Genomic DNA, 18,233 nt, shown 5'->3' with positions numbered 1-18,233 from the left:
GTGAGTTGGAGCACTTTGCAACACTGATTCATAGTACGAAAAAAATAAAATAAAGTACAGATACATAAAACAGACTAAACAAAACAATTAGAAAAGAGGAGTCCTCTGCTTCAAAGAACCAACAATCTACAGGTTGAAGAGATGTTTGTCATGACAGTGAGACAAGGCAGATCAAGATGTATTTTGTCCATTAGAGGAACTTTCAGCGGAAAGGTGGAAAGCCTCTTTAAATAGGTGGCCTTTCAAAGAGCATGCTAGGTTGGAGATAATTGCAGCTGGATAGAGAGTCTCATAGAGTAAGGACAGCATAGAATAAGGGCAGCATAGAATAAGGGCAGCACAGGAGAAATATTTGAGGTCATAAAGGGAAGTATTTATAATGGGAATGGATAGACATAAGTTGGAGGTTGATCAAAGAGGATGGTTTAGGGAGTATTGGGAGATTGTAAGGATATATGGGTTGATCACAATCATTTATAAAAGTTTACCTAATGATTTTTCTACAAAATTGGAGGTTGATCAAAGAGGATGGTTTAGGGAGTATTGGGAGATTGTAAGGATATATGGGTTGATCACAATCATTTATAAAAGTTTACCTAATGATTTTTCTACAAAATTCACCATTAAAGTCTATAGCGATTTCTGTAGATCGATTATTTGGTAATCTTTTTTAAAGGATTGTGATTGACTCAATAGTTGGGTATAATGCTGGATAGAGCTTTAAGGGTTACAATCAATATTTTGAGCTGCAATCTAGGGCAAATGAAATACAGTGTAAAAACTGGCTGAGATGTATTGTTAATGGGGATTATGGTTACATATTAAAAACAAATATTTACATATCATGATGTAAGGGGCACTCTGCATTACCAATGTGCAAACATGCACTCAAACAAAATACACTCAGAATCATTTTAATCTTCCACATTAAGACAGATGTGTCCAGCCTTTTTAATTTAGCATACAAATTAGAGTACTTATTTTACTTGAATACAAATAAACATATTTTAAGAAATATTAATATTTAAACTCGGAAATAGCTATGTATGTGAACAAGCTCTTTATGTTTATGTTTAAAACATATTTTGGAACAAAATAAAGGCAAGGTCAAAGTTGTTGAAACTGATTTTGAAAGCCCATGTTTGCAGATCTAGCATTCATCCTTTATTTTGTCGGATAGTCCTGGTTTGAGTGTTCTGTCCTGCTATGCCTCCCTCCTATCTCCCCATGCCTAATATCCTTTAAGAGATCCCTCTCTACATATCTCAAAACAGAATGCACCTGACATGGTTGATTATATATTTCCTACCTGTTCTATGTTAAATGTTTGTGCAAATATCATGTATTATTATTGTTTTTGTATTTTATTGTACCCATTGTATCAATGCAATGTTTTGTGGACCCAGGACAAACTTGAAAACGAGAGAAATCTCTATGTATCTTTCCTGGTAAAATATTTTATAAATAAATAAATGTCCATACAATCTGTAAACATCTGGCAATAACCCCAGGTGCCACTAAGGTCTTGTCCATGAACCCTACCAATCTCATACCTGCACATCCAAGACTCTGCTTGTGCACCGCTTTTCCCTAGGGATAGAGTCTCAAGGGTTCATGTTTGCAGAGATCCCCACCTCCATGCATTTTGTAAAATGGTTCTGCTTTAGGATTTTTGTCCTGCTGTCCTTCAAACACATTTATTACCCTTTATATGACCCATCATACACCCCATTAACAGTAGACTCTCTCATAGATAGATAGAGAGATAGATAGATAGATAGATAGATAGATAATTTGTGGTAAATAAGTATCTTTTGAGCAGTTAAACTTCTTTTTTTGTGAGTAGAAATGCTGACATGGAGCATCATGTCATAAGAGATTAGATGCTATTTTGGCAACTGAAGGGAGTGCTGGTAAAGGAGCCTAGACCATTTTGGCAAACAGTTAAAATAAAGCATGAAACAGGCTCTGTTAATAACTTATAAGATATTTTACTGGGAATGTACAGATAGTATTAGCAATCATCACAATTCAAAGTTGAAAGAAATTGAATTCCCTTTGGAACAAGAAGTTCTGTTTGGGCAACAGCTTTAAATTATTCTCTCTATTTACTAGGAGGATACAATAGCTTGGGACTCATTATGCAGCAAAAGGTCATTTTAGAGAGCAAGGAAACAAATTACAGAAGACACATGTCTGTGCTGTCAAGTTAATCTTATTTTCCTCTGGCTTTGGTGACAGTACTGGAAGAACTGTTATATCACTTTCCTACTGCAACTACCAATAATAGTAATAATAATTTATTTGTAAAGTGGCAGCAGATTTCACGGTGCTAAATAAATATACAGTAGGCAGACTCGGAGAGAAGGATTAGAATGTATAATTTCCATTAGTTTAACAACTACTAGTATCCTTGGTAGAATTATTAAATATCATTAAAGTTATGGTAACGTTTCCGATTTGTATAATCAGATGGACTTAAAAGGGTTATGAAACTCAACTTTCATGCTTCAGATAAAGCTTCTAATTTACATCTATTATCAAATTTGCGTTGTCCTCATGTTATTCTTTGTTGAAGAGATTTCTAGAAAGGTAGACATGTACATGTCTGGAGCAATACATGACAAGAAATATTGCTGCCATCTAGTGGTTTTGCTAACGTATAACATTGTTGCAAAACTGCTGCCATATAGGGCTGCAGACATTTGCACACTCCTGAGCTTACCTTCCTGCTTTTCAACAAAGGATAACAAGAAAACAAAGAAAATGTAATAATAGAAGTAAATTGGAAGGTTGTTTAAAATTGTTTGTTCTATCTGACTCATGAAATATTTTTTTGTCTTTTTGTCCCTTTAATTCATCGATTCTAATAAATATACGCTATAACTTACTTTTTAATATAGCGATGAAATTCTAATACCCTGAGCTGCAGCTGCCCACTTCAAAAGTACATTTTTTGTGAGCTGACAGTTTTGACTGTAATGCAATTGGTGGTCTAGCCACACAAAAAAATTGTGTGAGTGCCGTGTGGCTAGAGCACCAATTGGGGAACAGTTCAAACCATTAGCTCACAAAAAAAATACTTTTGAAGTGGGCAGCCGGTGTTGCGTGTTTTATAAATTCATCACTATATTAGAAAGTAAGTTATAGTGTATATTCATTAGAATGGATGAATTAAAGTCTGTCTAAAATATTGTTTCCATTCCGGATTTGATTATACAAATTAAAAACGTTACCATCACTTTAATAATGTTCTTAACACCTGCTCTTTTTCTAAAATCATGTTTATTTGTTGCAGGATTCAGAGACAATTATATCTATTTCACAGCCTTCTTATTCTGTGCTTTTTTATGTTTGCAAATTAGTGTGATACAATCAGAGGCCAAATTGCCTACCTTGCTGTGTTGAATAGGAGTTAGCGCACACACATCTTAAAGGACCAGTCAACACAGTAGATTTGCAAAATCAACAAAAGCAAGATAACAAGACTATGCAATAGCAATTAGTCTGAACTACAAATGAGTAATAGATTTTTTTTCTGACAATTATAAAAGTTATGTCTTTTTCCACTCCCCCTGTACCATGTGACAGCCATCAGCCAATCACAAATGCATACACGTACCATGTGAGAGCCATCAGCCATTCACAAATGCATACACACTTATTCTTGCACATGCTTAGTAGGAGCTGGTGACTCAAAAAGTTTAAATAAAAAAAGACTGTGCACATTTTGTTAATGGAAGTAAATTGGAAAGTTGTTTAAAATGGCATGCTCTATCTGAATAATGAAAGTTTAATTTTGATTGAGTGTCCCTTTAAAGGGACACTGAACCCAAAAATTTTGTTTTGTAATTCAGAAAGAGCATGCAATTTTAAGCAACTTTCTAAATTACTCCTATTATCAATTTTTCTTTGTTCTCTTGCTTTCTTTATTTGAAAAAGAAGGCATCTATGCTTTTTTTGGGCTCAGTACTCTGGACAGTAATTTTTTATTGGTGGATGGATTTATCTACCAATCAGCAAGGACAACCCAGGTTGTTCACCAAAAATGGGCCGGCATCTAAACTTAAATTCTTGCATTTTAAATAAAGATACCAAGAGAATGAAGAAAATTTGATAATAGGAGTAAATTAGAAAGTTGCTTAAAATGTCATGCTCAATCTGAATCATGAAAGAAAATTTTTGGGTACAGTGTCCCTTTAATTTAATTATTATGAAGCGTATGCTCTCATTGAAGCTATGCATGTGCACTATTTTTATTGGTGCACCTTAGTTGCGTACAATAAAGGGCATGTGTTTAGTTTTGTTGTGTCAAGCCATGCTGAGGACTACTGAGATTTGCCTTAGTGTGCATGGGCAACTTTAATCAGAGGAGAGAGAAGAGTGGGGATGCGCTCCCAGGCATCATCATGCAATGAACAATATAACCTCTAATTTCCCTCTACTGCAATAATAATAATACAAAAGATGAACATTGACAGCAAAGCTGTAGAATTAGTAAGATTAGTTTTGAAGTCTGCAAAAATAAACATGTTTTTTGGAAGAATCAATTTCAGTATAGTTTATGCAATTGATGCATTGCAAATATTTAAACAATTCAATGTAGTTTTAACTCTGTTGTTCTAATTTTATATTAGCAATACGGGGAATATATAACATCAGATAGCATTTAGACTTGTATTATTGTATTATTTATAAATAACATTAATATGTCTGTTTGGTCTTTTGGGATGTAATTTTCATCTTGTGTCAAAAATTCCTTATTGGTCATTCTATGGGTGACCAGAAGGGTGGAGGAAAGGTTTAATAGCGTAGTCCAACCACAAGCAGAGGAAGCTGCACTATTATAAACAAGGAAACCTTTAACGACCGGTAAGGTACATGGTACATTGCAGTCATTAAGGGGTTAAAGTGATGGTTGTGCTATTTTAGATGAAGTTTAATTAATCAGTTGTAACAAAGATGCGCTATAACTATTTAATATAGATTTGAAATATAAATTCTCCACACTCCGCTGCCCACTTCAAAGTCAATTTTTCTCCGAGCTAACAGTTTGAATTCCATCAGTGCTCTCCCCATATGGCACTATTGTTGTAGCTAGAGTGCTGATTGGACAACAATTCAAACCGTTATCTCACAGAAACATTGATTTTTGAAGTGGGAGGTGGAGCACGGGGTATTTGAATTTTATACCTATATTAAAGGGGTAGTAAACACCAAAAAATGTTATTGTTTAATTATATATAATCCCTTTATTTACCATTCTTCAGTTTTACATAACCACACTTTTATATAAAATTATAAATAAACTTTTTACCTCTGTGATTACCTTGTATCTAAGCTTCTGCTTCTGCAGCCTCTCTCCTTATCTCAGATCTTTTGACAGACTTGCATTTCAGGCAATTAGTGATGACTCTTAAATAACTCCACGTGCGTGAGCACAATGTTATTTAGATTAAAAACATGAACTAACGCCCTCTAGTTGTGAAAAAAGCTGTAATAAAGTTTGAGTTTCATATTGCTTTAAATGAACTAAGGTTCTAATTTTGAAACCAACAAACGTGCTTAAACACGTCCTATTTTTATAACATTATTTAAAATGGAAAAAGAGTACATGCCATGTTTTTCTTTAAGTTGCTGTATAAACAGTTTAATTTTCCTTGTACCATACAACTAAATCTATAGAGAATCTTACAGTAAAATTATGAATATTTTTTTTAAATCTATATTTATCAGAATAGTGCAGCTAAAAGAATGTATATTATCCATCAATGTTAATGTTAACTTTATGAGCAAAGTTTTACATTTTCTATTTTTGCAAAATGTTCATAGACATACTTTTATTTTTACAACATTATTTTGTAAAATGGAAACATATTTACAGGGTAGCTGTTGTATTACTCTTTTTTAATTTAAAAAATGTAATTTTTTGCAACAAAAAAAAATGTATAGAGAATTTTACAATAAGATTATGAAACTATTATTCTTAGCTAAAACCATTGTAGCAAAACTTCAGTTCTAAGTGAACTTTAGAATTTTTTCTTAATTTTTTTATCAGATCAGTGCAAAGTAATTTATAATGATAGTCTACTTAGAACAGCTTAGAATAAAATATAAATATGACAAAATAAAGATAATAGCAACCCAATGTTTCAATAAATAGCTCCTAATTCCTACAAACACTGTTCATGATTGCATTTGCCAGTCTATAATCCCCACTGTTTCCAGAGCCTTTAGGATCTGAGTATTTTATCTGGAATGGACTAAGATAAGAGTCAGTGGGAAAGTGTTGAAATGTTTTAATAGTCTACAAGAGAGGCACAGAGAAGATACTGCACACATAGCAAGTCTGGGTGATTGTGAAGGTACCACCCACAATGTTTTACCCTTGTGTCTGTAAGTTTTCTGTAAAACAGAAGCAGCTTATTTAGAAGACAAATGTTAACTAATGTGTACCCCTCAGGTTCTCTTTAAATTGACATGGAAAGCATTTCCTGGTGTCTCTACTTGTACTTTGATTGATTATGATAGTCAATGAAAGAATGTCTAAAAGAGCAAAGTTACTTAAATGCATTAACTATTTAACAAAACCTATACATCTGTTCCTTATTCATCTGCTTATTATCAAAAAGATCAGACTCAGTTAATAAAAACCATTGCATGCTTAAACTAATCTCAGCTACTTATTGGTATTGTTTGTGCTTTTTGTAACTTTTAATACAAATAAAATGTGGGTTTCTGGTAAGCATCTTTAGCATATCTTTTAGTTAGCATCAAAAGTCAAAAAGGGAAATGTATTGTCAGTTATAAATAATTATAAATACTTTATTTTTTACACACACACACACACACACACACACACATATGCACATACACACAGGCATGCATGCATGACACACGCACATGTATCTTAATATGCATGCATGATGCACATGCAAATACACACATGCATGCATGATGCACACACACACTTATATCTTAATATGCATATGCATGCATGATGTATGTGCACACACACACACAGACACATCATACATACATGATGCACACACACAATTTGCACATACACACAGGCATGCATGCATCATGGACACATACACACACACATGTATGGATGCATGATGCACACGCACATTCACACATGCATGCATGATGCACACACACACACACATATATATATCTTTATTTGCATGCATAATGCACAAACACACACAAAGACACATCATACACAAATGCATACATTATTCACACACACATTCACATATACACGCACATAACACAGGCATGCATGCTGGATGCACACACACATATCTTAATATGCATGCATTATACACAAGCACACACACACAGACACATCATACACACATGCATACATGATTCACACCTACATGCACATACACACACATGCACATACACGCACATAACACAGGCATGCATGCAGGATGCACACACACATATTTTAATATGCATGCATTATACACAAGCACACACACAGACACATCATACACACATGCATACATGATTCACACACACATGCACATACACACATGCACATACACGCACATAACACAGGCATGCATGCATGATGCACACACACACACACACACACATATCTTAATATGCATGCATTATACACAAGTACACACATTGACACATCATACACACATGCATACATGATGCACACACACATACACATATATATCTTAATATGCATGTATTATACACAAGTACACACAGACACATCATACACACATGCATACATGATTCACACACACATGCACATACACACATCATACACACATGCAAACACACACACATATATCTTAATATGCATGCATTATACACGAGTACACACATTGACACATCATACACACATGCATACATGATGCACACACACATACACATATATATCTTAATATGCATGTATTATACACAAGTACACACAGACACATCATACACACATGCATACATGATGCACACAAACACACACATATACATGTGTGCATGATACACACACATATATATCTTAATATGCATGTATAATACACGAGCACACACACAGACTCATCATACACACATGCATACATGACACACACACAAATACACACACACACATACACTCACATTATAACTAAATAGACATTTTTTTTAAATGACATGCAATTTATAAAGTATTCCTACATAGAAATGTAGCAAAAGAATGTTGAAACTCTTAAGGAAAACATAGGGGTGGATTACATGGAAATTAACGTAAACTGAATGTTGGGGAAAGGTATTCTAAGACTTTTTGTACAGTAATCTGATTTAAGGAAATACCTGAGGTTTTCAAAATAATAATCTTGCTAAATGATTTTGCCTAGAAATACATTTCACTTTTAGACTATTTACTAGGAATTGTATATTTTATATTTAAAGGCAAAATGTCACAAAGTGTTTCCAATATACAGTACTTGTAAAAATGCTTCTATTAAATGTAGGCACTAACATTTTATTTTTCTCTCATGCAGGAAGCAAATGCACATGCACAATATAAAATGCTATACATAAGTAATTAACAGGAAGCAAATGCACATGCACAAGATCAACTGCAATACATAAATAAGTAATTAACAGGAAGTAAATGCACATGCACAAGATCAACTGCAATACATAAATAAGTAAATAAAAGGAAGTAAATGCACATGCACAATATCAACTGCAGTACATAAATAAGTAATTAACAGGAAGTAAATGCACATGTACAAGATCAACTGCAATACATAAATAAGTAATTAACAGGATGCACATGCACAAGATCAACTGCAATACATAAATAAGTAATTAACAGGAAGTAAATGCACATGCACAATATCAACTGCAATACATAAATAAGTAATTAGCAGGAAGTAAATGCACATGTACAAGATCAACTGCAATACATAAATAAGTAATTAACAGGATGCACATGCACAAGATCAACTGCAGTACATAAATAAGTAATTAACAGGAAGTAAATGCACATGCACAATATCAACTGCAATACATAAATAAGTAATTAGCAGGAAGTAAATGCACATGTACAAGATCAACTGCAATACATAAATAAGTAATTAACAGGATGCACATGCACAAGATCAACTGCAATACATAAATAAGTAATTAACAGGAAGTAAATGCACATGCACAATATCAACTGCAATATATAAATAAGTAATTAACAGGAACTAAATGCACATGCACAATATCAACTGCAATATATAAATAAGTAATTAAAGGGAAGCAAACGCACATGCACAATATCAACTGCAGTACATAAATAAGTAATTAACAAGATGCACATGCATAAGATCAACTGCAATACATAAATAAGTTATTAACAGGAAGTAAATGCACATGCACAATATCAACTGCAGTACATAAATAAGTAATTAACAGGAAGTAAATGCACATGTACAAGATCAACTGCAATACATAAATAAGTAATTAACAGGATGCACATGCACAAGATCAACTGCAATACATAAATAAGTAATTAACAGGAAGTAAATGCACATGCACAATATCAACTGCAATACATAAATAAGTAATTAGCAGGAAGTAAATGCACATGTACAAGATCAACTGCAATACATAAATAAGTAATTAACAGGATGCACATGCACAAGATCAACTGCAATACATAAATAAGTAATTAACAGGAAGTAAATGCACATGCACAATATCAACTGCAATATATAAATAAGTAATTAACAGGAAGTAAATGCACATGCACAATATCAACTGCAATATATAAATAAGTAATTAAAGGGAAGCAAACGCACATGCACAATATCAACTGCAGTACATAAATAAGTAATTAACAAGATGCACATGCATAAGATCAACTGCAATACATAAATAAGTTATTATCAGGAAGTAAATGCACATGCACAAGATCAACTGCAATACATAAATAAGTAATTAACAGGAAGTAAACGCACATGCACAAGATCAACTGCAATACATAAATAAGTAATTAACAGGAAGTAAATGCACATGCATAAGATTAACTGCAATACATAAGTAATTAACAGGAAGTAAACGCACATGCACAAGATCAACTGCAATACATAAATAAGTAATTAACAGGAAGTAAATGCACATGCACAAGATCAGCTGCAATACATAAATAAGTAATTAACAGGAAGTAAACGCACATGCACAAGATCAACTGCAATACATAAATAAGTAATTAACAGGAAGTAAACACACATGCACAAGATCAACTGCAATACATAAATAAGTAATTAACAGGAAGTAAACGCACATGCACAAGATCAACTGCAGTACATAAATAAGTAATTAACAGGAAGTAAACGCACATGCATAAGATCAACTGCAATACATAAATAAGTAATTAACAGGAAGTAAATGCACATGCATAAGATCAACTGTAATACATAAATAAGTAATTAACAGGAAGTAAACGCACATGCACAAGATCGACTGCAATACATAAATAAGCAATTAACAGGAAGTAAATGCACATGCACAATATCAACTGCAATACATAAATAAGTAATTAACAGGAAGTAAACGCACATGCACAATATCAACTGCAATACATAAATAAGTAATTAACAGGAAGTAAACGCACATGCATAAGATCAACTGCAATACATAAATAAGTAATTAACAGGAAGTAAATGCACATGCACAATATCAACTGCAATATATAAATAAGTAATTAAAGGGAAGCAAATGCACATGCACAATATCAACTGCAATACATAAATAAGTAATTAACAGGAAGTAAATGCACATGCACAATATCAACTGCAATACATAAATAAGTAATTAACAGGAAGTAAACGCACATGCACAAGATCAACTGCAATACATAAATAAGTAATTAACAGAAAGTAAATGCACATGCATAAGATCAACTGCAATATATAAATAAGTAATTAAAGGGAAGCAAACACACATGCACAATATCAACTGCAATACATAAATAAGTTATTAACAGGAAGTAAATGCACATGCACAAGATTAACTGCAATACATAAATAAGTAATTAACAGGAAGTAAATGCACATGCACAAGATCAATTGCAATACATAAATAAGTAATTAACAGGAAGTAAACGCACATGCACAATATCAACTGCAATACATAAATAAGTAATTAACAGGAAGTAAACGCACATGCACAAGATCAACTGCAATACATAAATAAGTAATTAACAGGAAGTAAACCCTTATGCATAAGATCAACTGCAATATATAAATAAGTAATTAAAGGGACGCAAACGCACATGCACAAGATCAACTGCAATACATAAATAAGTAATTAACAGGAAGTAAACCCTTATGCATAAGATCAACTGCAATATATAAATAAGTAATTAAAGGGAAGCAAACGCACATGCACAAGATCAACTGCAGTACATAAATAAGTAATTAACAGGAAGTAAACGCACATGCACAATATTAACTGCAATATATAAAAAAAGTAATTAAAGGGAAGCAAACGAAAGTATAAAATAAAACTTACCATATATACCATACAAATAATCCTATACAATTATTTATCACGATGAGTCAACATTGCAGATAAAGCTGGAATCTAGTACTAACCAGTAATATGCAGTGAGTAGAAAAGCAACACAATTAAGGGCTAGATTACAAGTGGAGCAGTATTTTGTGCTCGTGTTTGAGCTTTAAAACTGATAAAAGTAATTTATTTATTTTTCGCTGAGAATCACGCGTGTATTACGAGTTAAAAATAAAAAGTTTGTCTCTCACATTTACCAATTTGTGGTAACAAAGAGACTTTGAGACACAAAATCACATTCCTCATAGGCTTCAATGTAGCCAAAAAGTAGAAAAAAACACCCACAAGTCTTGAAAAAAAAAACATGGATATTTAAAAGCGCAACATTAGAAGATAATATGGCATATTTCATAATCCAATGTTCTCCACACTGCAGAATATGCTCTATTTATTCCTCATGAGATATTTAAATATATTCTATGTGCAGAACATTGGAATGTATAATATTTACATTAAATACATAGTTAAAACCTTTATTAAATATGAATATTGTGTAAATATGACCTTACATGTTTTCTTCTACTTGACTGCAAAGGGCTCCAATGCACTTATAGATATATATAATAAATGCACTTTTATATATATATATATATATATATATATATATATATATATATATATATATATATATATATATATATATATATATATAACCAGATTGTTTAATTTTCTGTCCCCCTCTGTGATTTTTTTCATATTTCACAAGTATAATAAAATCAAAATATACTGTGGTAAATATGAAAATGATAGTTTGCCAAGATGGAAGCAATTTTTATTTGCTGCCAGATTTAAACTGGTGGGAAAAGCAACTTAGACTGTATTTGTTCCAATTCAACATATCATTAGAGTGCTTTAAATATGTAGTTTATGAGTAGAGAGATCTTAATGGAAAATCTAATACAAATTGATGAGTTTTATTAATCTGCAAGTGGATGTATCATGTAAGAAGGCTTCATAATGTAACATTTTGAAATATTCAGAGGGTACATACCATTCCTTTCAACAAGGGTAAGGAAAATATGTTTTATGGGGGATGGTTTCTGATTACTTATTGGCCAGATCAATGCTGTCTTGCTTCAAATATGTACACAACCTACTACTCAAAGATTACAAAAGTTAAAACAAAACAGAATTTTAATGTGTTAGATTATTTTATTATTGTGTTGTTACTTGAATATAGCTATGAATATCACCCCTGAAAATGGGTAAACACATACTTCAAAGTACATGAAACATATACTGTAATTTGTCTTTAAATGATTCAAATAGACTAAACAACTTTAAAAAATCTTCTTCTTTACTTCTATTATCAAATTTTAATTATTTTCTTGGTATCCTTTGCTGAAGGAGCAGCAACTATCGGGAGCTAGCTGAACACACTGGGTGAGCCAATGACAAGAGGCATATATATATGCAGCCACCAATCAGCAGCTAGCTCCGAGTAGTGCATTGCTGCTCCTGAGCCTACCCCGGTATGCTTTTCAAGAAATTATTCCTAGATAATGAAGAAAATTAGATAATAGAAGTAAATTAGAAAATTGTTGAAAATTGCTTGTTCAATGGGACTCATGAAAGTTTAAAGGGACAAGAAACCCAAAATGTTTCTTTTATGATTCAGACAGAACATGTTATTTTAAACAACTTTCCAATCTGCTTCTATTATCTAAGTTGCTTCATTCTTTTGGTATCCTTAGTTGAAAGGCATATCTAGGTAGACTTAGGAGCAGCAATACATTACTGGAAGATAGCTGCTGATTGGTTGCTGCACAAAAAATTCCTCTTTTCATTGGCTCATGAGATTTATTTGGATAGCTCCCAGTAGTGCATAGCTGCTCCATTTAAAAAGAATTCCAAAAGAATGAAGCAAAAAGTAAAGTGGAAAGACGTTTAAAATCACATGCTCTATTTGGATCATGAAAAAAAAATGGTGGGATTCATGTCCCTTTAATTTTGAATTTATTGTTCCTTTCAAGGCTATCCTACAAACTAATTAGGCTTACACTTATATAGAATATACGAACAAACTTGATAGTCCTATGGTTGTTGCCTGCCATCAAAATCTATGTTTCTCTGTTTGCAATGAATATCAATTAAATCAATCCCAGACAGTACAAAAATGTAAAAAACACACAAAATATATTCAATGTAATCAAGTAGATACATCTAACAATTCAACTTCCAAAAAACTACACTACTAGACTAGGGCTTATCTTTCCTTAAAAAGAAAAGAAAACTTCAGCCACTTTTAAGTAATATGGCCCTTTAACTGATTTCCATCTGAAACAATCTGTTTTTCAATATGTTCTTGATTATTGTTTTATGAAGAAAGTGCATGTAATATGTGAAGTTTATTGAACTGTAAAAAAAAAAAGGCTTTGAAATTGAGACAAAGTTTACTTTTATTTGGAGATTCCAAAAATTTAAAGTTTTTTCTAGTAAAATATTGGTATATTTGCAGGTTCAAATATCCAATATTTAGCTAATCATACAAAGAATCTAGTCAGTAAGTGGATTTCAAATGACAGGGTTTGATTCACTCTTTGTTCTTCAGCTCTTGATATAATTGGAAACAGTCTTTAGTAGATATACTTTGGCACTTACTATCTTGATTAATGTGTTTAATTGTGGATATGAGTGAAAGGTTAGATGATACAGCTCGTCAAATGTCTGTAAACTGACAGCGCACATATAACGTGATGACTTAATCAAATTTTTTTTATCATTTAGATTAAGACAGGAGATATACATATAAGTGGACACTATTTTTATAAATATATTTTACTGATACAATTATAAAAAAGAAAAACGTTGGATGCAGGCAGTGTAAATAAGTGAATAATAAACAACTATTTAATTGTTATAATATTTGTAAGTCCATACTCTAATGGTATCATTTTCCCTTGTACAACAATAATGTTCTGTTCTATTCTATTGATACTTTATGCATTGTATTTTTTTCTATTAATTTCAATTGTAATGTTATATAATGATATTATACATGAAAGGGATAGGAAAATTAAACTTGCAAGAATCAGAGCATGCAATTTTAAGACACTTTTAAAATCACTTCTATTTTATAATGTGCTTTCTTCTCTTGGTATCCATTGTTCAAGATGAATACACACACATGGGAGCTAGCTGGTGATTGGTGCCTGCACACATTTGTCTCTTGTGATTGGCTAACTAGCCAATCAGATTTTTCAAACTTAATTCCGATTGGCTGATAGAATCCTATCAGCCAATCGGAATTCGGCGGACGCCATCTTGGATGACGTCATTTAAAGGTACCTCATTCGTCGTTCAGTCGTCGGCCGGGATGGATGCTCCGCGGCGGCGGAACGAAGAAAGAAGATTGAAGATGCCGCCGGAAGAATGAAGACTTTGCTGCCGCTTGGAGGAAGACGTCGCCGGAGGAAGAATTCTTCTTTGCCGCTTGGAGGAAGACATCGCCGGAGGAAGAATTCTTCTTTGCCGCTTGGAGGAAGACATCGCCCGGATCAGATCAGGAGTTCGGCCCGGTGTGGTGAAGACAAGGTAGGGAGATCTTCAGGGGGGTAGTGTTAGGCTTTTTTAAGGGGGGTTTGGGTGGTTTTAGAATAGGGGTATGTGGGTGGTGGGTTGTAATGGAGGGGGGGGGTATTGTATTTGTATGCAAAAGAGCTGAATTCTTTGGGGCATGCCCCACAAAAGGCCCTTTTAAGGGCTGGTAAGGTAAAGAGCTTTGAACTTTTTTTAATTTAGAATAGGGCAGGGAATTTTTTTTATTTTGGGAGTTTATTATTTTATTAGGGGGCTTAGAATAGGTGTAATTAGCTTAAAAATCTTGTAATCTTTTTTTTTATTTTTTGTAATTTAGTTTAGTTTATTTAATTGTATTTTTAGATAGATGTTTGTAGTTTATTTAATTTATTGATAGTGTAGGTGTATTTGTAACTTAGGTTAGGATTTATTTTACAGGTAATTGGGTAATTATTTTAACTAGGTAGCTATTAAATAGGTAATAACTATTTAATAGCTATTATACCTAGTTAAAATAATTAACAATTTACCTGTAAAATAAATATTAACCCTAACATAGCTACAATGTAATTATTAATTATATTGTAGCTATCTTAGGGTTTATTTTATAGGTAAGTATTTAGATTTAAATAGGAATATTTTAGTTTATAATATGAATTAGATTAATTTAATATAAATTTAGTTAGGGGTGTTAGGGTTAGATAGAGTTAATATAGTTAATATAAATACTATAGTAACTATATTAACTATATTAACCCTAATATAATTAGGGTTAATATAGTTAATATATATAATGTAATACCTATATTAACTATAATATACTTAGGGTTAATATAGATAATATAGCTGGCGGCGGGGTAGGTAGATTAAATTAGGGGTTAATCATTTTAATAGAGATGGCGGCGGTGTAAGGGGCTTACATTAGGGGTTAATAATATTAATATAGCTGGCGGCGGTATAGGGGGATTAGATTAGGGGTTAATAATTTTTATATAGGTGGCGGCGGTGTAAGGGGTCAGATTAGGGGATAGATAAGGTAGATGACAGCGGTGTAAGGGGTTCTAATTAGGGGATAGATAAGGTAGATGGCGGCGGTTTTAGGGGCTCACAGTAGGGGGTTAGTTTATGTAGATGGCGGCGGGGTCCGGGAGCGGCGGTTTAGGGGTTAATAACTTTATTAGGGATTTCGGGGGGGGGATCGCGGTTGACAGGTAGATAGACATTGTGCATGCGTTAGGTGTTAGGTTTATTTTAGAAGATCGCGGTTGACAGGGAGATAGACATTGCGCATGCGTTAGGTGTTAGGTTTATTTTAGAAGATCGCGGTTGACAGGGAGATAGACATTGCGCATGCGTTAGGTGTTAGGTTTATTTTAGCAGCCAGTTTAGGGAGTTACGGGGCTCCAATAGTCAGCGTAAGGCTTCTTACGGCTGCTTTTTGTGGCGAGGTGAAAATGGAGTAAGTTTTCTCCATTTTCGCCATGTAAGTCCTTACGCTGCATATTGGATACCAAACTGCGCTGGTTTGGTATACCTGCCTATAGCCCAAAAAACTACGGGCGACGGCAGAAATATACGCGCGTAACTTCTAGGTTACGCCGTATATGTGATACCAAACCAGCGTAAATATTGGCGTCGCCGGTTTTTGCGGGCGACGATTTTTATCGGATGGACCCCTTAGTCTAAAGATGGGAGAGATTTTGCTGCAAGAGGCAAAGGGTTCTAGAATCAGTTTATTCCAGTATCACTATTTTTCTTGGCTAATCCCAACTATTTAAAAATGCATTTAAAAAAAATAATAAAAAAATTGTGTGTGTGTGCTGCTGATGGCTTGTAACAGTAGCACTACTTCTGCTTTAACTTTATTTTAGTTTAGCATAAACAGTTATATGACATTATTGATATTAAAAATAATATATGTTAGTTGTACTAGATGATACATATTTAGATGGCTAGCTATTTTTTAAATATGATATGTTAATTACAAGTTTTATTTTTAGCACTGTTTCCACTTAAAAAGACTATACATCTGGTCTTGTTTATGCTGTAGATCTTTGTGTTAGTTAAGATTTGGAGTATAGCCTCATGCTTTGATCAGTCAGTTCTCTATCATAACACAGGAATTGCAGAAGTTTTTCTCAATGATGAGTTGTCTGATTTCTTAAAAAGTCTTGCAAATGTCTCATGTGTTGGCTTGGTACTTTACATTGTTGCTGTAAATAGCTAACACATTTGAAATTATACATATATATCTTACTGATATAAATACTAACTACTGATAGTTTTTAAAATGATTGCTAAGATCTAGATAGATAAGCTTGTTGTTAATGTACTTTGCCTTTTTAGAACAATAGTTTTGAGATCAGTAATTCTGGGGGGGGGGCACAGGTATGTAGTGGGTATACAGTATATATATATATATATATATATATATATATATATATATATATATTTGTGTTGCAGCAAAGATATGCAAGCCAAGCAAGCTGAAATTAATCAGTTTAACCAGACCTGAGCTATCGAGCAGCTTGCAAAGGAGCAAGATCTTCCTGTCTATAAATCAGTCCAGATTGGAATTTATAGAAAGAACTGTTTGCAGAAAAATGCAAGTAAAGTCTGTTGTGTGATTATTTTATTAGGTTTATAATGCTGTTTAGCATTTAAAGTCTTTATTTCAAACTTTAAAAATAATGTATTAGGTGTTACTTATGCCAATTTTGAGAGGGGCCTGGAACCAAACTCCCTCTCTTCCCATTGACTTACATTATAAACTAAGTTTCAATTTACAACGGTTTCGATTTACAACCATTCCTTCTGGAACCTAACCCCGGCGTAAACTGAGGGCTACCTGTATATATGATAAATATGTTATCTAATATGTTTAAAAACATACAGATATAGTTAAATTATCTTAAATGCATGTTGTTACACAATTGTATAATCAGACCATAAGTAACATAGTAACATAGTAACATGTAGATGAGGTTGAAAAAAGACCGAAGTCCATCGAGTTCAACCTATACAAATCTAAAATATATACAAAAAACTCCAGTTAAGCTTAAATAATCTCACTAAAAGGTGACCCATTTAATACTAGCAATCATATCCATGAATTTTGTTAATAGACAGAAATGTATCCA

General features: G+C 33.0%; 1 protein-coding gene across 1 annotated transcript in view; it reads left to right on the top strand.

The window, feature by feature from the left end:
- Positions 1–18,233, top strand: part of ANGPT1 (angiopoietin 1) — a 399,705-nt gene that overhangs the window by 95,930 nt on the left and 285,542 nt on the right. The window lies entirely within an intron of this gene.

Source organism: Bombina bombina, chromosome 5 (assembly GCF_027579735.1).
Source record: "Bombina bombina isolate aBomBom1 chromosome 5, aBomBom1.pri, whole genome shotgun sequence".
NCBI classification, from domain to species: Eukaryota; Metazoa; Chordata; class Amphibia; order Anura; family Bombinatoridae; genus Bombina; species Bombina bombina.
This window is presented reverse-complemented; position numbering and strand designations above follow the sequence as displayed.